Source organism: Magnolia sinica, chromosome 7 (assembly GCF_029962835.1).
Source record: "Magnolia sinica isolate HGM2019 chromosome 7, MsV1, whole genome shotgun sequence".
Lineage (NCBI taxonomy): Eukaryota > Viridiplantae > Streptophyta > Magnoliopsida > Magnoliales > Magnoliaceae > Magnolia > Magnolia sinica.
Genome location: NC_080579.1, coordinates 16,448,039 through 16,472,170, shown reverse-complemented (window position 1 = coordinate 16,472,170; position 24,132 = coordinate 16,448,039). Strand labels below are relative to the sequence as shown.

At 35.3% G+C, this 24,132-nt stretch overlaps 1 pseudogene; it reads left to right on the top strand.

Moving 5' to 3' along the window:
• The first annotated feature begins 9,638 nt into the window (after nt 1-9,638).
• LOC131252002 (uncharacterized) lies at nt 9,639-10,163 on the top strand (annotated as a pseudogene).
• Nucleotides 10,164-24,132: the final 13,969 nt, after the last annotated feature.

The following is a 24,132-nucleotide window of genomic DNA, read 5'->3' as shown; positions in this document are numbered from 1 at the left end:
TAATGGGTTTGTATGCTCTTTCTGGTTCTTTCTCTTGTGGAGCAATGCTAGGTCTATTATCTCTTTCAACTTCTTCCAAGTCCTTAGGGCTTTTCAGCTCTCACTAGAATAGTTTTATCAATTATCTTTCCACTTCTAAGAGTGGTAATAGACTTGGCTTGCTCCATTTGATTTGAAGAGCTTGGGTCACTTAATTATTTCACATTGTAGCTTTGGATTGGGTATAGGTTGGGCTAGAAATGCCCCTTTCTCCCCAATCCCTAGGTGTGACTCAATCCTTTAAATAGACGATGCAAACATTCTCATAGTTGTTTTAAGATCTTGGAATGCTTACACCGTATCCTGGTTGAATAACTCTTAGTTTCACATGAATTTGTGAATCATATCCTCTCGAGGTTATCTATGATTAAGAAGTTAGGTAAGGGCCTCTTGAGGGGTTGCCGTTTGTTTATTCCTCTAGTTGGAATTATATATATTTGAGGTGGGTTCGCTGAACGGGCGTTGGTAGTTGTCTACAACATTTGATCGCTCATTCAACAACTATTGAAAGGCAGGAACTGTGGGACAATCCTGAGTTACATGTATGCTTCTAACACAAATACTGTAGAAAACTTCCACACCCTCATTGGGTTTGACCGTTTCCACCTTCTTAAGTTACATGGCCTCGACTTTTCTCATGAGATTGCTCACTCTTGCACTCATGTTGTCTTCTTCTTTTAAGACATACATTCCTCGCATTTCTTTTGACTTAGTAGGCTTAGAAGTAGTAGGCCTTGGGGAGGTGTCCGATGATTGCGCATTTTCTACAAACAGATCGAAATAGTCCCACACATCATCGGCCTCCTTGTTCATGAATTCACTGTTACACATCATCTTTACAAACTGGCACATAGGCAAAGTCAAACCATTATAGAAAAAGCTTATTACCCGTCATATCTCATAGCTATGACGTAGACACAAATTTATGAGATCCTTGAATCTCTCCCAACATTAGAAGAAGGTATCTTCCCCTTTTTGGGAAAAATTTATGATCGCTCTCCTTAAAGTGTTTGTTTTGTGAACCGGAATTTTTTTTTTAAGGAACTCCCTGGTCATCTCGGCCTATGTGCAGATAGATCACAATTTTAAGGAGTGCAGTCATGACTTAGCCTTCTCTTTCAATGAAAAGGAAGACAACTTCAATCTTACAGTATCTTCTGACACGTTTGCGAAGTGCAATGTGGCAACTATCTCATCGAATTCTTTAATGTGCATATACAGATTTTCAAAGTCTAGTCTATAAAGTTTAGGAAGGAGTTGTATCACTCCCGGTTTAAAGTCCATGTTTCCTGCATTAAGTATAAACACCATGCAAGAAGGTGTACTTACCTCCATTGGTTGTAAGTAATCTTGTAAAGTACGAGGTGGGGGAGCATAATGCACCTCATTCTCATCTTGAACCTCCTCAACTGGATGTTGGGGTTGATTTGTAGCCATTACTTCAATTAACTCAGGGGATCTCAAGTGGTGTCTAATCTGGTGATGGATAATCAACCCTTCGAATAATCCTCCTTCGCTCAAGAGACGTTGAGTGTTGTCACAAACCCACTTGGGCATGAAACACTCACAGCCCTCTAGTTTTAAAACTACCAAATCCTCGAATAGAAATTTAGAAAGTGGAGAAAAGAGAAGAGTTAGAAGGATGTTACCAACAAAGAACAGTTAGGTTATTTTCTACAAAACATAAAACTAAGTTAGCTCCTAAAACAAATTTAGAAAATCTAAGATAAAATACAAAAAATAAATAAATTAATCCTAACTATTTTTAAAACTTAATTAATTTGGAAAAACATAGCATGTTGTAATCCCCGGCAACGGTGCAAAAAACTTGTTCGCTTGTACCCCAAGTGCATGGTTATGATGTAGTAATAATCTTGGTGAGACCAAGGTCGACCCATAAGGACTAAAGATGTGTAATTTCTCTAAACTAATTAAGGATTAGAATTAGAAAATAAACTTGAGACTTGAAATTGAAGAGATATTGTGAATTGAAGCTATCATATTATGTGAACAAGAGAGCCAAGGATCCACTTGTAGTTACTTTCATGTATTCGTACTTGATTCAATCAATGCTTCAAGTGGAATTGAAGTCCTAATCTATCTAGTTGGATGATAGAGTGGTTAAAACATCATAAACTATTCCAAAACAAATTATAAACATTCATAGTAATGATTCATGTATACCGGTCTTGTTGAGTTGATTATAGAGAGTTTTAAGCATCTACTATGCCCGTAGTCAATGGTAGATCAAAGAATTCTACAGATCAAACAATTATAAATAGAAGAGAAATCATTCATGAAGTTCCTAAGTATCTACCGTGCCTGGAGTCGATGATAGATCAAAGTAATAATAAAAAAATACTTCTTAAATTTAAACTATAAGTATGAAATATCCAATATGAACTTTATGAACATGAATCAAAGTAAGAAAAGTATTAAGACCAACCACAAGCTTCACCTCTTAGATCTAGCTAAGAGATTAGCCAACCAAAGCCATGATTGAAACTAAAAATCTTAAATAAAACATGAAAAACTAACTAGAAGAAAAAGATTGGGGAAGAATGAATGAATCTTTGAAGTTCTCTAACACCTTGCTCCACTCTTCCAACCCTAATTCATGCTTAAAAACTCTTAAAAGACCCATATTTATAAGCTTTACTTGGACCAACTTTGAACCGCCTCTAATTTACGCAATGTAGTTACTCTTCGGCCGCACTGAACTTGAAATTCAGTCGAACTAAATTATCCTTCACTCAGACCGTATTAACCATGTTTCTTGCTGGAACTCTCTATCTACTTTTGGATGCACTGAGCTTTCCTTTGATCGCACCGAACATGCCTTCGGTCGGACCGAATTAATTTTCAGTCGAACTGAATTAACTCTGAATTTTGTTATTGCTTGTTGGACTATTTTGTGCACTTTTGGTCGCACCGAACATGGCTTCAGTCGGAACAAACGTCGCACTGAACAGTCTGTTTATTTTGTTGCTTCTGTAATTTTTTGTCTTTTCTTCATCATTTTAACTTACTTTTCTTTAATCTTTGGCATGTAAATTCTTAAATCTTAGTCTTCAAAGATCCGTCCTTGCCTTGGTAATTCTTGAGCACCAATTTCCACACTTTTAGCACTCTTTTGACCTTGAGCTCTCGAAATAACCTCGCAAGACAAATATGCATAAATACAATGATTAAGTGTTATCATGTTCATAAAACCAAAGGATAAATAGGGGGAAGTATGCAATATTTGACACTCAACAGACATCTCTCACAGTAACAAATCGCCCAATCAAATCTTGCCACAGACTATCTAGTCACTAGGTAATCCACGTCGAATCAATACTCAAGTAGGTTGGACCATCGAAAATAGCTGAGATGATGGAAAATAGCCAGGATGAAAAATCTACCATTTAAATTGTTTAAATTTTGTATGGGTTGATGACGCAGGAAAGGACGTGATGAGTTCGATCAAAGTCTTCCTCAAGGATTACTACTCCAAATCCATCGAGCTCTCTGGATTCCTCACAAAATTTTCTTGAATCCACGAAGGATGAAATAGAAATAATTTCTAATGAATTCAAAAATAAATTAATTGATGATAAAAATGAAATTACAATCCTTTAGATAATGAGTTTAAACTTAGATCAGAGTTTTAGACTCAAACACCCTAAAAATGTGATTTACTATAAATAGTAAACTTACTATTTGTAGATGGTCATTATTCCTATTAAACTTCATGATTTTCACTGAAAAATAGCAAGTGCCCAATTTTTCCTAACCACGTTAATCTCTTAATTTTTCTAAGCCCTTTTCATGTTGGGCATGACCAGTGTTCGAATTGTCTTCGATATTATGGAAATATCATAGATATTATCTTTATCTCCAGCTCAACGATATTGATAACACTGGTAGCGATATTGATAACACTAGTAGTATCAAAATTTTCAGGTATTAGCAATGTATTACTAAGTATCACCAACGTATCAATATCGCTACTGTAATCGCCAATATTTTTAACTATGTAAACTCCAGGTGTCCCTTGTATTGCCAATGCATCAATATCGCTGATGTATCACCAATATTTTCAACTATATAAATTCTAGGTAATGCTTATATCATAAATGTATCGACGATATTTCAATAATATTATTCCCAACATATTGATATCATCAAAATTTTGTTTGTTACAAAAAATTTTATTTTAATTTTTTTTCATAGGCATATGGTTGTATGTTGTGTTCAATTTGTCATTAATAATATTGATAATATCTCAATATTATCAATACCACAACATGTGCGATATTGAGACCACAATAGTTCATTTCCTTCCTAATTGTTGATGATTTCTTAGTGAAATATCATGTGTTATTTATATTTTGCAATATAGATGAGTGTTTAGATGGAATCTTGGATGATTAAATACACTACGTGAAAAATGGAAAAAAAGGACAGATTTCGAGACGGTTCTGGACCATCTCTAAAATTGTTGGTTTAACGACGCTTTAGAGATGGCCATAAACCGTCTCTAAAATTTTAAACGGCCCTTGACCGTCCTTAATATTGTCTTAAAAATTTGAACGTCCACAAATCATTTAGGACGGTCGTTGACCGTCTTATACGCGGTCATCTGAGACGGTCATTGGCTATCCACATTAGAGACGGTCTTTAACCGTCTTATATGTGGTCATCTGAGACGGTCATTGGCCGTCTGAATTAGAGACAGTCATTGGTCATCTTTTACTTGTAAGCTGAGATTGTCAAAGACCGTCTCTATTAGATACGGTCATTAGTCATCTTATAGCCCTGCCAAAGACCGTCTCTATTAGAGACGGTTTAGGATCGTGTCTATTGGAGACTATCAAAGACCGTCTTTATTAGAGACGGTCCTAAACCGTCTTATAGCCCTGTCAAAGACCGTCTCTATTAGAGACGGTCCTAAATCATCTTTAATGCTAAGGTCAAAAATTAAAAAACTCCAAAAAATTATGAATTTCGAAAAAAAAAAATAGTTGAGAAGCTTAGAAAAATAATTAACAATGTTTAAGAAAAATTTAAATTTTGAAAAAAAAACTGTAATTTTATAAAAATCTAGATTTTGAAAAAAAAATATTAAGAACTTTGAATAATGTTGATAATTTTGAAAAAAAAAATTCGATAAAAAAATGATATTTTGAAAAAGAAAATTTAAAAAATTAAACAAAATTGTGAAAAAATTGACAAATTGTAAAAAATTATATATTTTAAAAAAGAAAACTAAATTTTATAAAAAAAATTGTTAAATTTATTTATAATAAAAATGATATTTAGTTAAAAGAGTAAAAAAAAAATATACATTTTGAAAAAAAAATGTTAAATTTATTTGTGAAAAATAAAATTACTAAATTATTAGGCACATCCACTAATTGAACCTTTAATCATTTTTGGACAATCTAATTAGTTCAAATTGAAGAGTAAATAACTTCAGATGTTTAAATCAAATTTCACTGAAATTGTTGATCAATCTTGTATGCCCAATATCTTTCTCATATATAGCCTGATTGAGGCGAGTAACTAGTCAAATTGAGAGTATTGATAGTAAAATAGAGTGAATGGACTAGACATGTAAAATGGGCCAAATATTTTGGTTAAAATTGTGACCCAACTTACTGACCTCGTAAGAACCTAAGAATTGATGTTAGTAAGTTTTATGGGCCCCATCATGATGTGTGTCGAACATCAACACCGTGGATTTGATGTGTCCCCTTTAAGTTATGAGATATCTCAAAAATCATCGGTAAATGAAACTCAAGTGGGCCATACTATTTAAAACTATGTGAAGACATCCTAAAAAATATAAAAGCACTTGGTGGGGCCCACATGAATTTTGGATGCGGTTGAAACTTGGTCTGACCCCTCATCCAAGTGGGACACACAGAATGAGTGGGTTGGATATGTGAATCACATTTAGGCAGGCCCAATATATGATTATGAATGTTTTAAGGAAACCTTTCTCCACTACATTTAAGTGAGTTACTCATTACCTTTACCAGAGTAAACTCCGTGGGGTTCACCATTATTTATTTATTTTATCCACTCCATTCATCCATGTTAACAGATAATTTGAGGTCTAAAGAACAAAAAGGAAGCATATCCAAAGCTCAAGTGGACCACACCACAGGAAATAGTGTGATTGAACCTCTACCATTTAAAATTTCTTAGAGGCCATAGAAGTTTTGGATCAAGCTAATGTTTGTGTTTTCTATTCATTTATATATTTTTGATATTATGAACAACCTTTAACTATTTTTAGACAATCTGATCAGTCCAGACATGAAAAGTAAATAACTTCAGATGTTTAAATCAAAATTCACTTAAATTGTTGATCAATCTTGTTTGCCCAATATCTTTCTCATATGTAGTATGATCGAGGCGAGTAACTAGTCAAATTGAGGGTAATGATCAGTAAAATAGAGTGAATCGACGGTGTCAATATACATAAAATATATCAAGGTGGGCCCTACACGTTTAGAGTAACACCCATGAAGGAGTTACCTAAATAGTGAAATGGTACTATAAGGTCACCTCATGGGAACTTCCCATGAGGTTAATCTGTGCGCCCCACTTGATGTGTGTAGAACATCAACACCATGCACTTGATGTGTCCCCTTTAAGTCCAAAAATTAGTTGTGTACGAAACTTCGGTGGGCCATAGCATCTAAAACTATGCGAAGACATCCCTAAAACATATAAAAGCATTTGGTGGGGCCCACATGAGTTTTGGATGTGTATGAAACTTGGTTTGACTCCTCATCCAAGTGGGACACACATAATGAATGGCTGGATCTATGAACCGCATCTAGGTGGGCCTAATAAATGATTATGAATGTTTTAATGGGAGGGTAACCCTCTCAACTATAGTATGTGGTGTGGCCCACCCAAGTCATGGATTGACTTTATTTTTAAGCTCGTGGCCCACCATGGAATAGTGCATCTGACTAACGGGGTGGATCCAAAGTTCAAGTGGACCCACCATAGAAAAGAGTGGGATAGTGACACCCCACTATTGAAACCTTCTTTAGGCCCGCCGCGATGTTTATTTGAGATCCAACCTGTTTATAAGTTAATACAGACATAGATGCAATTGAAAATTGATCTGACCCCTCATCCATGTGGGACACACATAATGAGTGAGTTGGATATGTGAATCACATTTAGGCAGGCCCAATATATGATTATGAATGTTTTAAGGAAACCCCTCCATTATATTATGTGGTGTGGCCCACATCTAGACTGATGTTTGTGTTTTCCCTTCATTCATATTTTTTTGATATTATGAACATGTTGGATGACAAAAAAACATTACTGTGGGCCCAAGGAAGGTATCAACGATGGAAATCATTATTCCACACTATTTTGTGTGGCATGGTCCACTTGAGTTTTGGATTTACCGAAAATTTGGGATCAACCCACACCGTTCATCCATTTTTCGAGATCATTTAATAGAATTATCCAAAAAATGAATCATATCCAAAGATTAAATGGACCACACCACAAATAAGGGGAACGAATTGGCTCCTCCCCCTACACCATCCAATGGCTTGTGGTTGGTGTTGTGTGGGCCCAACCATGATGTATGTGTTTAATCCATGTCGTCCATCTATTTTTAAACATCATCTTATGGCATGAGATCAAAAATGAGGCATATCCCAATTTGAAATGGACCACATTACAAGAAATAGTGTTGAATGACCGCTAACCATTTAAAACATTCTGGGGGCCATAAAAGTTTTGAATTGAGATGATTTTTGTTTTTCCCCTTCATCTAAGCCTGTATGACCTAATAAACAGATTGGATGCCAAATAAAGAGTACGGTGGGCCTTTCATAGGATTTTAATGATGGATATCCTAGTGCCTATCCATTAAAAATTATAAAGAGCCCGTCATAAGGTTTTAATAGTGTTTATTTGTAATCCAACTTGTTGATTATGTAAAGAAGATCTGGATGAAGGGAAACTACAAAGATCAAATTAATCCAAAACTTTTGTGGCCTTCAAAAGGTTTCTAATGGTTATTTGTCATTGTTTTGATTGGTATGACCCACCTGAGATTACCGAGTTCTTATGATTTGGAATCACATCCTAAAATATGATGGAAAAATATATGGACAGTATCGATATATACAAAATATATTAAGGTAGGCTCTACACGGTTAGGATAACACCCATGAAAGAGTTACCTAATTAGTGAAATGGTACTATAAGGTCAATTTCATGGGAACTTCCCGTGAGGTCAATCTGTATGGGCCCCACCATCATGTGTGTAGAACATCAACACCATGCATTTGATGTGTCTCTTTTAGGTTATGGGATGTCCCAAAAATTTGTCGTATACGAAACTCAAGTGGACCATAACATCTAAAACTATGTGAAGACATCCCTAAATGATATAAAAGCACTTGGTGGGGCCCACATGAGTTTTGGATGTGGCTGAAACTTATTCTTACCCATCATCCTACATAATGAATGGGTTGGATCTGTGAACCACATCTAGGTGGGCCCAATAAATGATTATGAATGTTTTAAGGGGAGGGTAACCCCTCTCAACTATAGTATATGGTGTGGCGCACCCAAGTCAATGTACTTTATTTTTAAACCCATGGCCACAATGGAATGGTGCATCTCACTGATGGGGCAGATCCAAAGTTCAAGTGGACCCCACAATAGAAAAGAGTGGGATAGTGACACCCACCGTTGAAACCTTCTTAGAGTCGACCATGATGTTTATTTGAGATCAACCTATTTATAAGTTAATATAGACCTAGAATAAGGGAAAACATAAATATTAGCTTGATCGAAAACTTCTAAATGTATAAAGAAGTTTTTAATGGTAGGCATTCAATCCCAATTGTTTATGTGGTGGGCTTCACTCAAACTTTAGATCTACCTCATACTTTGGCTCATACTCTAAAATTATATGGTAAAATGGATGCACGGCACGGATAAACCACATGCATTCATCCGGGTTATTGTGGGGGCCACCTTGATGCATGTATTATGCATCCATGCCATCCATTAGTATTTTTAAATCATTATCTGGGAAAGCCAGATTTTTAACGGTGGATGTCCAATCACTATTGTTTTTGCATTGTGTGGTCCACCCAAGCTTTAGTTCACGCTCATTTTTTGGGATCGATGATAAAATTATGTTAAGAAATGGATGGATGGCATGAATGAAACAAATCGATCATGATGGGGCCCACAGACCCATACTAGATCCAAAGCTCAATTGACATTTTCATTTTTTTGTTTTTCACCGTGAGTTTTGTATTTAATGTAAAATAGTGGTGACTTGTTTATAACAATAGTGGATAAGATATAGAGTTATCCAGACCATCCAAATAATTGGTCTATTTGTAAATAGTAAATATTTATACATTTTTATTATATAATACAATCTTAACCATCCAGAAATTGGTCCTATGCATGTATGACCGTTAATAAAGTTTATGTTATTATTTAGTAGAAAACTCACACCATACGGATTTCAAAATTTTATTGTATTTGGAAGAGGATTTCCAAATCCATCCCAAATCGATCGAGCACCCCTCTTTTCCCTCTTTCATCTTCCATCGAGCGCCCACATTCAAATGCCCATCATCATCAGCAGTAGACGAGAGCATAGAAAGAGAGATAAAGGAGACGAGGAGCAGCAGCAGACGAGGCGAGAGAGAGAGATGGAGAAGTATTTCGGGAATCCGTACAGAGGAGACCCGGGGGTTCCGCACACTGATCCGGACCGATTCGTGAACATTTGGATTGGGTCGTTCGCCTTCTCTGCAATCACTTGGTTCAATCCCTACATGTGGTAGCTCGCCAACGCCTACAACTTGCATGACCGAGCAATGGTATTTGAATAATACCACTGGAAGAAAGCAATGAAGAAGGGGGAGCCGTATCAGTTCAAGTGGAACCAGATGGACAGGGCAACCCGTGACTCTTACTATTTCAACTGGCCCATATACTTCTCCTTGTTTCAGGCTCTCAGGTGTTTTGCTTTTACTGAATTTCTCAAAGGCACAGATGTGTGCTCATCTTACAGTGGATTTAATTTGATTTCAGAACATGAAACATGGTAATATTTTCAAGCATCATTCCTACTCAAGTTTTTCAAAACTGCTCTTGATCAGGGCCATTTGGATGTTACCCCATTAGGGTCATCCTACTGCATTTTGTGGGGGCTTGGTGTTTGGCGCCGACCTACAAAAATTGGCACAAAATGGAGACCTTTTGTTAAGCCTAAACGCAGTTAGATGGATTTCGGACCCACTTGTGAGATCCAAGTTGTCCATCAGATAGTCCCCCCCATGCAGACGACCTTGACTAGAAACAGGGCCTGTCCACCGCTCTGGAGCGGTCAGCTACAGAGTCGAAAGAAAATTTTAACAAGTTTTTGTAAGTCATCCTATTGTTACCATCTCCCTATTCTATTCAATGAGTGGATTGGCCTAGTTTTGGGTTAAAAAAAAAAAAAAAAAACTCCTTTTCCACACATACCTTTTGGATTCCACCAATCCATACATGCAAGCATATCATCCTTTTATAGGTTGTTGGATGATCTAAAAATTTTCATTGCAAAACAATCATACATTGAAGAATGTTATTATTCAATAATACACTTATCTTGATTATACATACTGAAGTAAATTCCAAAGAACTATCTCTATTTATGCAAATTGAAAACCTGTACATGTCATATATATATATTCTGTTATGGCATTGTCAACCACCTCCTTTTTTGTTAGATGTGTTGTATGGTTACTGAATTTCTTTCTATGATTGGCTGATTTATTTCGCAAACGGAACATTTAAACACCGTAATTTCATCAAGGAATGCAAGTGGGACTCAAGGAAATGAGATGGAGAAGGGGCCTAGCAGCACATGTGCTATCCTTGTACAGTCGTAGGAGAACGAGCAAAGGGCAGCTGGTGATTGAACTAAAAATCTGGTCAGCCTGTTTATCAAGTGAGCAACAAGCTTACATTGAATGTCAATCAATAGTTATTTTCTTTGCAAACTTTTTATTTTTGTGTTACAAATGTGGTGCAACCAATGTAAGTGGAGTGTTTGCCTTCCAAGTTGCAACTTAACAAACTTTGAATGTCTACAAATCTATGGCTGTCTCCATTTACAGAGGGGATGCGAGAAGGAGAAAGGCGATGATTGGCACAATATTGCATACATCCCAGATATTCAGATTGGATGGCCGCCCGATTGGAAGCACCACTTCTTGCTCAACCTTACCTTTGCTTTATAATATATGATTTTACCAAATACTGTCTTTAGTAACTATTAAGTACTAGAAAGTACTTTTGGGTCTATTTGGATTGATGAAGCCCAAAGAGTAGAAATGGAGAGGAATTTTTTAAATGCAAGGAAAATGATGGATAAGGAAATCCATGTGAAAGAGTCCTAAAAGGTTGTCTATGTTAGTTTCCATGATTTTAAGGGAAATGTGGAATCGTCATTGATCAAAAAGTGATATTTCTCTTAAAAAGTATAGAAAAGAAAATAGTTTCCCACATGTTACTTTATTGTCACTCCCTCCGAAAAATGTTATCTTAGTAGAAAACTCTCTTTTCCACAGTTACATTTTGGAATTCATCAATCCAAATGGGCAGGCCAATCATCCTTTTATAGGCATTGTCGAAATTCCATGCTCAACAATCATACATTGAAGGATGTTTCTATCCAATAACACACTTACTATGATTATACATACCTTATAATGAAGTAAATTCCAAGGAACTACGGGTCCCATTTATTGAAACTAAAAACCTACATTCGACAAACAAATTCTGTCTGAGCCTTAACCTATAACCTAACCTAAACCTAAACCTAAACCTATAACCTAAACCTGTAACCTTTACCTAAACATAAAACCTAAACCTAAACCCATAACCTAAATGTATTCTCAAATCCCTAAACCTAAACCTAAACCTATAACCTACAACATTAACATAAACTTATAACCTAAACCTATAACCTACAACATTAACCTAAACCTATTCTCAAATCCCAAAACCTATAACCTAAACCTAAACCTAAACCTATTCTCAAATCCCAAAACCTATAACCTAAACCTAAACCTTAACTTTTTCTCCATTCGTTGATAAAGCTCTGTTTTCTTGTTAAAAATTTGTTTTGAAAGGTTTTCTTGTTAAATTTATGACCTTCAATTTTGCCATTAGTTGATTACATCCAATTGTTCTTTTTAAATTCGATTCTCTGAATTTGATTTGATTTGTATCTTTCATTATCTGTATAGGCAGTTATTGCTTTTCAGTTAATATTTGTGTGATTATCTTTTCACTGTCCCTCTTTCCTTCATTTTCTATTAAGGCCATGTTTGGTTACTAGGATTCCATGCCAAACAATGGAAAAGGAAAAGGGTTTTCCTTTGATGTGAGAATTTTTGTTGTTTGGATAAGTATAGAAAAAGAGGACTCCACTAAACTATCATTATACTTTTCCATAAGTTCTTGGCAAAAGAAGCTAGGTGATATTTGTGAGAGGCATGTGATATTTCCACTTCTATATTCAAACAAGAACTCCAAAAATGGAATCCATGTTTCAATAGTACTTTGGAAATCATTGTTAGATATATTTTGTTCCTTTCTTTTCCTTGGACTCCACTTTTCATGCTTTTCTTTGATTTGTCTGTGGTGATGATTTTCCACATCTGAACTTTATGGCCCAGTTTGTCAAAACATCTCCATGTTTAAAAGGTGATACTATCAAAAAGTTCATGGTTAAGAAGGGCTTGTTCGTGATAAGTGGGTCTTTAGCCAGTTTATTTTTATGTCCAATCTTGCATTTAAGCATGTAGCAAGCTGGTTGTGTGCATGTGTATGCAAAATCATCATGCCGCTGATGCATTTAAGCATGTATGCAACTGATGCTTGATGTGGAAATCTGGCCCTTTTGAACCTTCCCTAATTTTTATGTCCAATCTTGCATTTAAGCATGTATGCAACTGATGCTTGATGTTGAAATCTGGCCCTTTTGAACCTTCCCTAATTGCATAAGTGGCTGAACCAGCTCTGTATGTTACACATAATTTGTCATCCACTAGTTTCTGTAAATGAAGTAAGAGGATTGATCTTAACAGTATGGTCGTCATGCACATAGACAGAAAATGCTTGCAATGAATTTATAGGCCCACCGTCGATCTGATGAACCCTCAAGTATTCGAGAAGACTCTACAACAACTCCATCGATGGAAAAAATTTGCCAATTGAGAGATATCCGTGGTCGGACTGTTGTTAGTGGGCAGATGGTGTCAGATACTATAGGCATCCCTCCAGAATGCATCAGAGTTGTAATAGATGATATCAATGTTCGCACAGCAGAGTTGTTTAATGATGACAGGACATTTAAAGATATTTAATTGGGTGAAATTGTTGTTTGGCCCAAATTCCTGATGAGAATTTGAATATTCAGTAATTTTGTTTAACTTTTTGAACTCTAGGACATATTGTATGACGAAAACTTGATTATTCACTGAAATCCTTTTTTGATCAAGTTGCCTTTTTTTATTTATTTAACCTTTAGCATCCTTTTTATTAATTATGGCTTGTTGTCATTTGTTTTTTTATTAACCAAGTCACTAAAGGATTTTAATTTCAAATGTAACTAAAGTATTGATAGAACGTTGTTTCTTATTGCATTACGAGATGTAACAAGAATATACATTGATTATGTATTTAAAATTTTTTTAAATGCACCAACCAGAAACGATTTGAGATGATGTTCAATGATACTTTGTTAAATATGAAATTTATGACCTTTAGTAACTTGGTTAATTAAAAAGAACTATGTAGTAGCTTAATCCCAATCTGACTTTTTGGGTACATAGGCAGCCGTTCGTAATGTACTAGAATATCGGTGCAGCCACAAATCTTTTTTCTCCTTTGAATTGCAACAAACTGTATCAGTTACATTTTTCTCTGTCATATAGGTTGTGGCTATTAAAGATATAATATCACCTCATATTAGGGAAACATTTAATGATATGTATAGGTAAATTCATTTTTTCTTATTCCTTATATTGTTTCCCAGTTATATTTGTGTTGGTTTCAGAGTACAGATAGCAATAGAAAGTGTTGGTCGATTGTGGCTTATAGACAAAGGGATGAGTACCAACAATACGAATATGGGAGGCCTTCCCTAGGTATCCAGATGCTTTTAGATATAATTATGTTGTTTTTAAATGTATTAGCTCGAAATTGATGGAGCAGACCCGGATGTGCGTCGAAGCTATCTGGATATTGAGCGAGGGTCCGTGGAACGTGGGAACCGCTGTTATGACTATGATGAAGTTGTCCATTTCCTATGGATAGCATTGTGGCCAGGCCATGTTTATGTATTTACTCGAAATTGATGGAGCAGACCCGGATGTGCGTCGGAGCTATCCGGATGTTGAGCGAGGGTCCCTGGAAGATGGGAACCGCTGTTATGACTATGATGAAGTTGTCCATTTCCTATGGACAACATTGGAAGGGCCTGACCAATTGGAGCAGGCCGTGTTTATATCTGTATTTGCAGAGACCACACCCTTAACCTATAACCTAAACCTATTCTCAAATCCTAAAACCTATAACTACAACATAAACCTATAACCTAAACTCAATTCCCTAAACTTTAATCTACAACCTAACCTAAAACTATACTTATAACCTAAACCAATTCTCAAATCCCAAAACTTAAAACCTAAACCATAACCTAAACCTATAACCTATAACTTATAACCTGAACCTATAACCTAAACTCAATTCCCTAAACCTTAACCTATAACCTAACCTAAACCTATACTTACAACCTAAACCTATTCTCAAATCCCAAAACCTATAACCTAAACCTATAACCTATAACCTATAACCTGAACTTATAACCTAAACTCAATTCCCTAAACCTTAACCTATAACCTAACCTAAACCTATACTTATAACCTAAACCTATTCTCAAAACCCAAAACATATAACCTAAACCATAACCTAAACCTATAACCTATAACCTATAACTTGAACCTATAACCTAAACTCAATTCCCTAAACCTTAACCTATAACATAACCTAAACCTATACTTATAACCTAAACCTATTCTCAAATCCCAAAACCTATAACCTATAACCTATAACCTGAACCTATAACCTAAACTCAATTCTCTAAACCTTAATCTATAACCTAACCTAAACCTATACTTATAACCTAAAACTATTCTCAAATACCAAAACCTATAACTATAACCTAAACCTTAACCAAAAACCAAAAACCTAACCTAAACCTAAACCTATAACCTTAACCTAAACCTAAACCTATAACCTTAACCTTAACATATAACCTTAACCTAAACCTAAACCTAAACCTAAACCTATTCTCAAATCCCTAAACCTAAACCTAAACCGAAACCTAAACCTATAACCTAAACCTATTCTTAAATCCATAAACCTAAACCTAAACCTTAATGTATTCTCAAATCCCTAAACCTAAACCTACACCTAATCCTAATCTAAACTCCCTAACCAAAACCAAAACCTAAACTTGAAAACCCAAACCTAAACCAGTTCCGAACCCGAACCCGAACCCGATTTCCTAAACCTAAACCTAAACCTATAACCTATAACCTAAACCTAAACCTAAAACCTAAATGTATTCTCAAATCCCTAAACCTAAACCTACACCTAATCCTAATCTCAACTACCTAACATAAACCTAAACCTAAACTTGAAAACCCAAACCTAAACCCGATCCCGAACCCGAACCCGATTTCCTAAACCTAAATATTAACCTATTCTCAATTCCCTAAACCTATATCTTATAACCTAAACCTAAACCTAAACCTAAACCTATAACCTGAACCTAAACCAAAACCTAAACCTGTAACCTATAACCTAAACCTAAACCTAAGACGTAAATGTATTCTCAAATCCTTAAACCTAAACCTACACCTAATCCGAATCTCAACTCCCTAACCTAAACCTAAACTTAAACTTGAAAACCCAAACCTAAACCCGATCCCGAACCCGAACCCGATTTCCTAAACCTAAACCTTAACCTATTCTCAATTCCCAAAACCCATATCTTATAAGCTAAACCTAAGCCTAAACCTAAACCTTAACCTAAACCTAAACCTAAACCTGTAACCTATAACCTAAACCTAAACCTAAAACCTAAATGTATTCTCAAATTCCTAAAACTAAACCTACACCTAATCCTAATCTCAACTCCCTAACCTAAACCTAAACCTAAACTTGAAAACCAAAACCTAAACCTGATCCGAAGCCCGAACCCGATTTCCAAAACCTAAACCTTAACCTATTCTCAATTCCCTAAACATATAGCTTATAACCTAAACTTAAGCCTAAACCTAACCATAACCTAAACCTAAACCTAAACCTAAACCAGTAACCTATAACCTAAACCTAAACCTAAAACCTAAATGTATTCTCAAATCCCTAAACTTAAACTTATACCTAATCTTAATCTCAACTCCCTAATCTAAACCTAAATGTAAACTTGAAAACTAAAACCTAAACCCGATCCCGAACCCGAACCCGATTTCTTAAACCTAAACCTTAACCTATTCTCAATTCCCTAAACCTATAGCTTATAACCTAAACCTAAGACTAAACCTAAACCTTAACCTAAACCTAAACCTAAACCTAAACTTGTAACCTATAACCTAAACCTAAACCTATAACCTAAATATATTCTCGAATCCTTAAACCTAAACCTACACCTAATCCTAATCTCAACTGCCTAACCTAAACCTAAACTTAAACTTGAAAACCCAAACCTAAACCCGATCCCGAACCCAAACCCGATTTCCTAAACCTAAACCTTAACCTATTCTCAATTCCCTAAACCTATAGCTTATAACCTAAACCTATAACATATAACCTAAACCTAAACCTAAAACCTAAATGTATTCTCGAATCCCTAAACCTAAACCTACACCTAATCCTAATCTCAACTTCCTAACCTAAACCTAAATCAAAACTTGAAAACCTAAACCTAAACACGATCCCAAACTAGAACCCGATTTCCTAAACCTAAACATTAACCTATTCTCAATTCCCTAAACCTATAGCTTATAATCTAAACCTAAACCAATAACCTATAACCTAAACCTAAACCTAAAACCTAAATGCATTTTCAAATCCCTAAACCTAAACCTACACCTAATCCTAATCTCAACACCCTAACCTAAACCTAAACCTAAACTTGAAAACCCAAACCTAAACCCGATCTCGAACCCGAAACTGATTTCCTAAACCTAAACCTTAAAGTATTCTCAAATCCTTAAAGCTAAACCTACACTTAATCCTAATCATAACTCCCTAACCTAAACCTAAACCTAAACCTAAACTTGAAAACCGAAACCTAAACCCGATCCCAAACCCGAACCCGATTTCCTAAACCAAAACCTTAACCTATTCTCAATAAACTAAAACTATAGCTTATAACCTAAACTGAAACCTAAACCTATACCTTAACCTAAACCTAAACCTAAACCTAAACCTATAACCTATAACTTAAACATAAGCTGAAAACCTAAATGTATTCCCAAATCCCTAAACCTAAAACTACACCTAATCCTAATCTCAACTACCTAAACTAAACCTAAACCTAAACTTGAAAACCCAAACCTAAACCCGATCCTGAACCCGAAACCGATTTCCTAAACCTAAACATTAACCTATTCTCAATTCCCTAAACCTATATCTTATAACCTAAACCTAATGCTAAACCTTAACCTAAACTTAAACCTAAACCTATACCTAAACCTATAACCAATAACCTTAACCTAAACCTAAACCTAAACCTGTAACCTATAACCTAAACCACACCTAAAACCTAAATGTATTCTCAAATCCTTAAACCTAAACCTAAAACCTAAATGTATTCTCGAATCCTTGAACCTAAACATACACCTAATCCTAATCTCAACTCCCTAACCTAGACCTAAAATTAAACTTGAAAACCCAAACCTAAACCCGATCCCGAACCCGAACCCGATTTTATAAACCTAGACCTTAGCCTGTTCTCAATTCCCTAAACCTATATCTTATAACCTAAACCTTAACCTAAACCTAAACCTAAACCTGTAACTTATAGCCTAAACCTAAACCTAAAACCTAAATGTATTCTCAAATCCATAAACCTAAACCTACACCTAATCCCAATCTCAACTCCCTAACCTAAACCTAAACGTAAATTTGAAAACCAAAACCTAAACCCAATCCCGAACCCGACCCTGAATCCCTAAACCTAAACCTTAACCTATTCTCAATTCCCTAAACCTATAGCTTATAACCTAAACCAAAACCTAAACCTAAACCTATACCTTAACCTAAACCTAAACCTAAACCTACAACCTATAACCTAAACATAAACCTAAAACCGAAATATATTCTCAAATCCCTAACCGTAAACCTACACCTAATCCTAATCTCAACTCCCTAACCTAAACCTAAACCTAAACTTGAAAACCCAAACATAAACCCGATCCTGAACTCAAACTCGATTTCCTAAACCTAAACATTAACCTATTCTCAATTCCTTAAACCTATATCTTATAATCTAAACCTAAACCTAAACCTAAACCTAAACCTAAACCTATAACCTATAACCTTAACCTAAACCTAAACCTGTAACCTATAACCTAAACCTAAACCTCAAACCTAAATGTATTCTCAAATCCTTAAACATAAACCTACACCTAATCCTAATCTCAACTCCCTAACCTAAACCTAAACTTAAACTTGAAAACCCAAACCTAAACCCTATCCCGAACCCAAACCCGATTTCCTAAACTTAAACCTTATCCTTTTATCAATTCCCTATACCTATATCTTATAACCAAAACCTAAGCTTAAACCTAAACCTTAACCTAAACCTAAACATAAACAGATAACCTATAACCTAAACCTAAACCAAAAACCTAAATGTTTTCTCAAATCTCTAAACCTAAACTTACACCTAATCCTAATCTCAACTCCCTAACCTAAAACTAAACCTAAACTTGAAAACCAAAACCTAAACCCGATCCCGAACCCGATCCCGATTTCCTAAACCTAAACATTAACCTATTCTCAATTCCCTAAACCTATATCTTATAACCCAAAACTAAGCCCAAACCTAAACCTTAACCTAAACCTAAACTTAAACCTAAACTTGTAACTTATAACCTAAACTTAAACCTAAAACCTAAATGTATTCTCAAATCCAAAAACCTAAACCTACACCAAATCCTAATCTCAATTCCCTAACCTAAACTAAAACCTAAACTTGAAAACCAAAACCTAAACTCGATCCTGAACCCAAACCCGATTTTTAAAACCTAAACCTTAACATATTCTCAATTCCCTAAACCTTTAGCTTATCACCTAAACCTAAGCCTAAACGTAAACCTTAACCTAAACCTAAACCTGTAACCTATAACCTAAACCTAAACCTAAAACCTAAATGTATTCTCAAATCCCTAAACCTAAACCAACACCTAATCCTAATCTCAACTCCCTAACCTAAACCTAAACCTAAACATGAAAACAAAAACTTAAACCCGTCCCGAACCCGAACCCGATTTCCTAAACCTAAACCATAACCTATTCTCAATTCCCTAAACCTATAGCATATAACCTAAACCTAAACCTAAACCTATAACATATAACCTAAACCTAAACCTAAAACCTAAATGTATTCTCGAATCCCTAAACCTAAACCTACACCTAATCCTAATCTCAACTCCCTAACCTAAACATAAATTTAAACTTGGAAACACAAACCTAAACCCGATCCCAACCAGAACCCGATTTCCCAAACCTAAACATTAACCTATTCTCAATTCCCAAAACATATAGCTTATAACCTTAACCTAAACCTAAACCTAAACCAAAAACCTATAACCTAAACCTAAACCTAAAACCTAAATGTATTCTCAAATCCCTAAACCTAAACCTACACCTAATCCTAATCTCAATACTTTAACCTAAAGCTAAACCTATACTTGAAAACCCAAACCTAAACCCGATCTCGAACCCGAAATCGATTTTCTAAACCTAAACCTTAATGTATTCTCAAATCCCTAAAGCTAAACCTACACCTAATCCTAATCTCAACTCCCTAACCTAAGCCTAAACCTAAACTTGAAAACCAAAACCTAAACCCGATCCAAAACCCGAACCCGATTTCCTAAACCTAAACCTTAACCTATTCTCAATTCCCTAAACCTATAGCTTATAACCTAAACCGAAACCTATACCTATACCTTAACCTAAACCTAAACCTAAACCTATAACCTATAACCTAAACATAAACCTAAAGCCTAAATGTATTCTCAAATCCCTAAACCAAAACCTACACCTAATCCTAATCTTCACTCCCTAACCTAAACCTAAACCTAAATTTGAAAACCCAAACGTAAGCCCGCTCCTAAACCTGAACCCGATTTCCTAAACCTAAAAATTAACCTATTCTCAATTCCCTAAACCTATATCTTATAACCTAAACCTAATCCTAAACCTTAACCTAAACCTAAACCTAAACCCAAACCTAAACCTATAACCTATAACCTAAACCTAAACCTGTAACCTATAACCTAAACCTAAACCTAAAACCTAAATGTAATCTCAAATCCTAAAACCTAAACCTACACCTATTCCTAATCTCAACTCCCTAACCTAATCCTAAACTTAAACTTGAAATCCGAAACCTAAACCCGATCCCGAACCCGAACCCGATTTTCTAAACCTAGACCTTAACCTATTCTCAATTCCCTAAACCTATATCTTATAACCTAAACCTAAGCCTAAACCTAAACCTTAACCTAAACCTAAACTTAAACCTGTAACCTATAACCTAAACCTAAACCTAAAACCTAAATGTATTCTCAAATCCCTAAACCTAAACCTACACCTAATCCTAATCTCAACTCCCAAACCTAAACCTAAATGTAAATTTAAAAACCAAAACATAAACCCGATCCCGAACCCGAACCCGATTTCCTAAACCTAAACCTTAACCTATTCTCAATTCCCTAAACCTATAGCTGATTACCTAAACCTAAACCTATACCTTACCCTAAACCTAAACCTAAACCTATAACCTATAACCTAAACATAAACCTAAAACCTAAATGTAATCTCAAATCCCGAAACCAAAACCTACACCTAATCCTAATCTCAACTCCCTAACCTAAACCTAAACCTAAACTTGAACACTCAAACCTAAACCCAATCCTGAACCCGAACCCGATTTTCTAAACCTAAACATTAACCTCTTCTCAATTCCTTAAACCTATATCTTATAACCTAAACCTAAACCTCAACCTAAACCTTAACCTAAACCTATAACCTTAACCTAAACCTAAACCTAAACTTGTAAGCTATAGCCTAAACCTAAACCTAAACCTAAAACCTAAATGTATTCTCAAATCCTTAAACCTAAACCTACAACTAATCCTAATCTTAACTCCCTAACCTAAACCTAAACTTAAACTTGAAAAAACCTAAACCCAATCCTGAACCCAAACCTGATTTCCTAAACCTAAACCTTAACCTATTATCAATTCCCTAAGCCTATATCTTGTAACCTAAACCTAAGCCTAAACCTAAACCTTAACCTAAACCTAAAATTAAACCTATAACCTATAACCTAAACCTAAACTTAAAACCTAAATGTATTCCCAAATCCCTAAACCTAAACTTACACCTAATCCTAATCTCAACTCCCTAACCTAAAACTAAACCTAAACTTGAAAACCAAAACCTAAACCCGATCCCGATTTCCTAAACCTAAACATTAACTTATTCTCAATTCCCTAAACCTATAGCTTATAACCCAAACCTAAGCCTAAACCTAAACCTTAACCTAAACCTAAACCTAAACCAAAACTTGTAACTTATAACCTAAACTTAAACCTAAAACCTAAATGTATTCTCAAATCCAAAAACCTAAACATACACCAAATCCTAATCTCAATTCCCTAACCTAAACTAAAACCTAAACTTGAAAACCAAAACCTAAACTCGATCCCGAACCCGAACCCGATTTCTAAAACCTAAACCTTAACCTATTCTCAATTCCCTAAACCTTTAGCTTATAACCTAAACCTAAGCTTAAACGTAAACCTTGACCTAAACCTAAACCTGTAACCTATAACCTAAACCTAAACCTAAAACCTAAATGTATTCTCAAATCCCTAAACCTAAACCAACACCTAATCCTAATCTCAACTCCCTAACCTAAACCTAAACCAAAACATGAAAACAAAAACTTAAACCCGTCCCGAACCCGAACCCGATTTCCTAAACCTAAACCATAACCTATTCTCAATTCCTTAAACCTATAGCATATAACCTAAACCTAAACCTAAACCTAAACCTATAACATATAACCTAAACCTAAACCTAAAACCTAAATGTATTCTCGAATCCCTAAACCTAAACCTACACCTAATCCTAATCTCAACTCCCTAACCTAAACATAAACCTAAACTTGAAAACCTAAACCCGATCCCAACCAGAACCCGATTTTGCAAACCTAAACATTAACCTATTCTCAATTCTCAAAATCTATGGCTTATAACCTTAACCTAAACCTAAACCTAAACCAAAAACCTATAACCTAAACCTAAACCTAAAACCTAAATGTATTCTCAAATCCCTAAACCTAAACCTACACCTAATCCTAATCTCAACACTCTAACCTAAAGTAAAACCTAAACTTGAAAACCCAAACCTAAACCCGATCTCGAACCCGAAACCGATTTCCTAAACCTAAACCTTAATGTATTCTCAAATCCCTAAAGCTAAACCTACACCTAATCCTAATCTCAACTCCCTAACCTAAACCTAAACCTAAACTTGAAAACCAAAACATAAACCCGATCCCAAACCCGAACCCGATTTCCTAAACCTAAACCTTACCCTATTCTCAATTCCCTAAACCTATAGCTTATAACCTAAACCGAAACCTAAACCTATACCTTAACCTAAACCTAAACCTAAACCTATAACCTATAACCTAAACATAAACCTAAAACCTAAATGTATTCTCAAATTCCTAAACCAAAACCTACACCTAATCCTAATCTCCACTCCCTAACCTAAACCTAAACCTAAATTTGAAAACCCAAACATAAGCCCGATCCTGAACCTGAACCCGATTTCCTAAACCTAAACATTAACCTATTCTCAATTCCCTAAACTTATATCTTATAACCTAAACCTAATCCTAAACCTTAACCTAAACCTAAACCTATAACCTATAACCTAAACCTAAACCTGTAACCTATAACCTAAACCTAAACCTAAAACCTAAATGTAATCTCAAATCCTAAAACCTAAACCTACACCTATTCCTAATCTCAACTCCCTAACCTAATCCTAAACTTAAACTTGAAATCCGAAACCTAAACCTGATCCCGAACCCGAACCCGATTTCCTAAACCTAGACCTTAACCTATTCTCAATTCCCTAAACCTATATCTTATAACCTAAACCTAAGCCTAAACCTAAACCTAAACCTTAACCTAAACCTAAACTTAAACATGTAACCTATAACCTAAACCTAAACCTAAAACCTAAATGTATTCTCAAATCCCTAAACTTAAACCTACACCTAATCCTAATCTCAACTCCCAAACCTAAACCTAAGCGTAAATTTAAAAACCAAAACCAAAACCCGATCCCGAACCTAATTTCCTAAACCTAAACCTTAACCTATTCTCAATTTCCTAAACCTATAGCTTATAACCTAAACCTAAACCTATACTTTACCCTAAATCTAAACCTAAACCTATAACCTATAACCTAAACATAGACCTTAAACCTAAATGTAATCTCAAATCCCGAAACCAAAACCTACACCTAATCTTAATCTCAAGTCCCCAACCTAAACCTAAACCTAAACTTGAAAACTCAAACCTAAACCCGATCCTGAACCCGAACCCGATTTCCTAAACCTAAACATTAACCTCTTCTCAATTCCTTAAACCTATATCTTATAACCTAAACCTAAACCTAAACCTTAACCTAAACCTAAACCTAAACCTA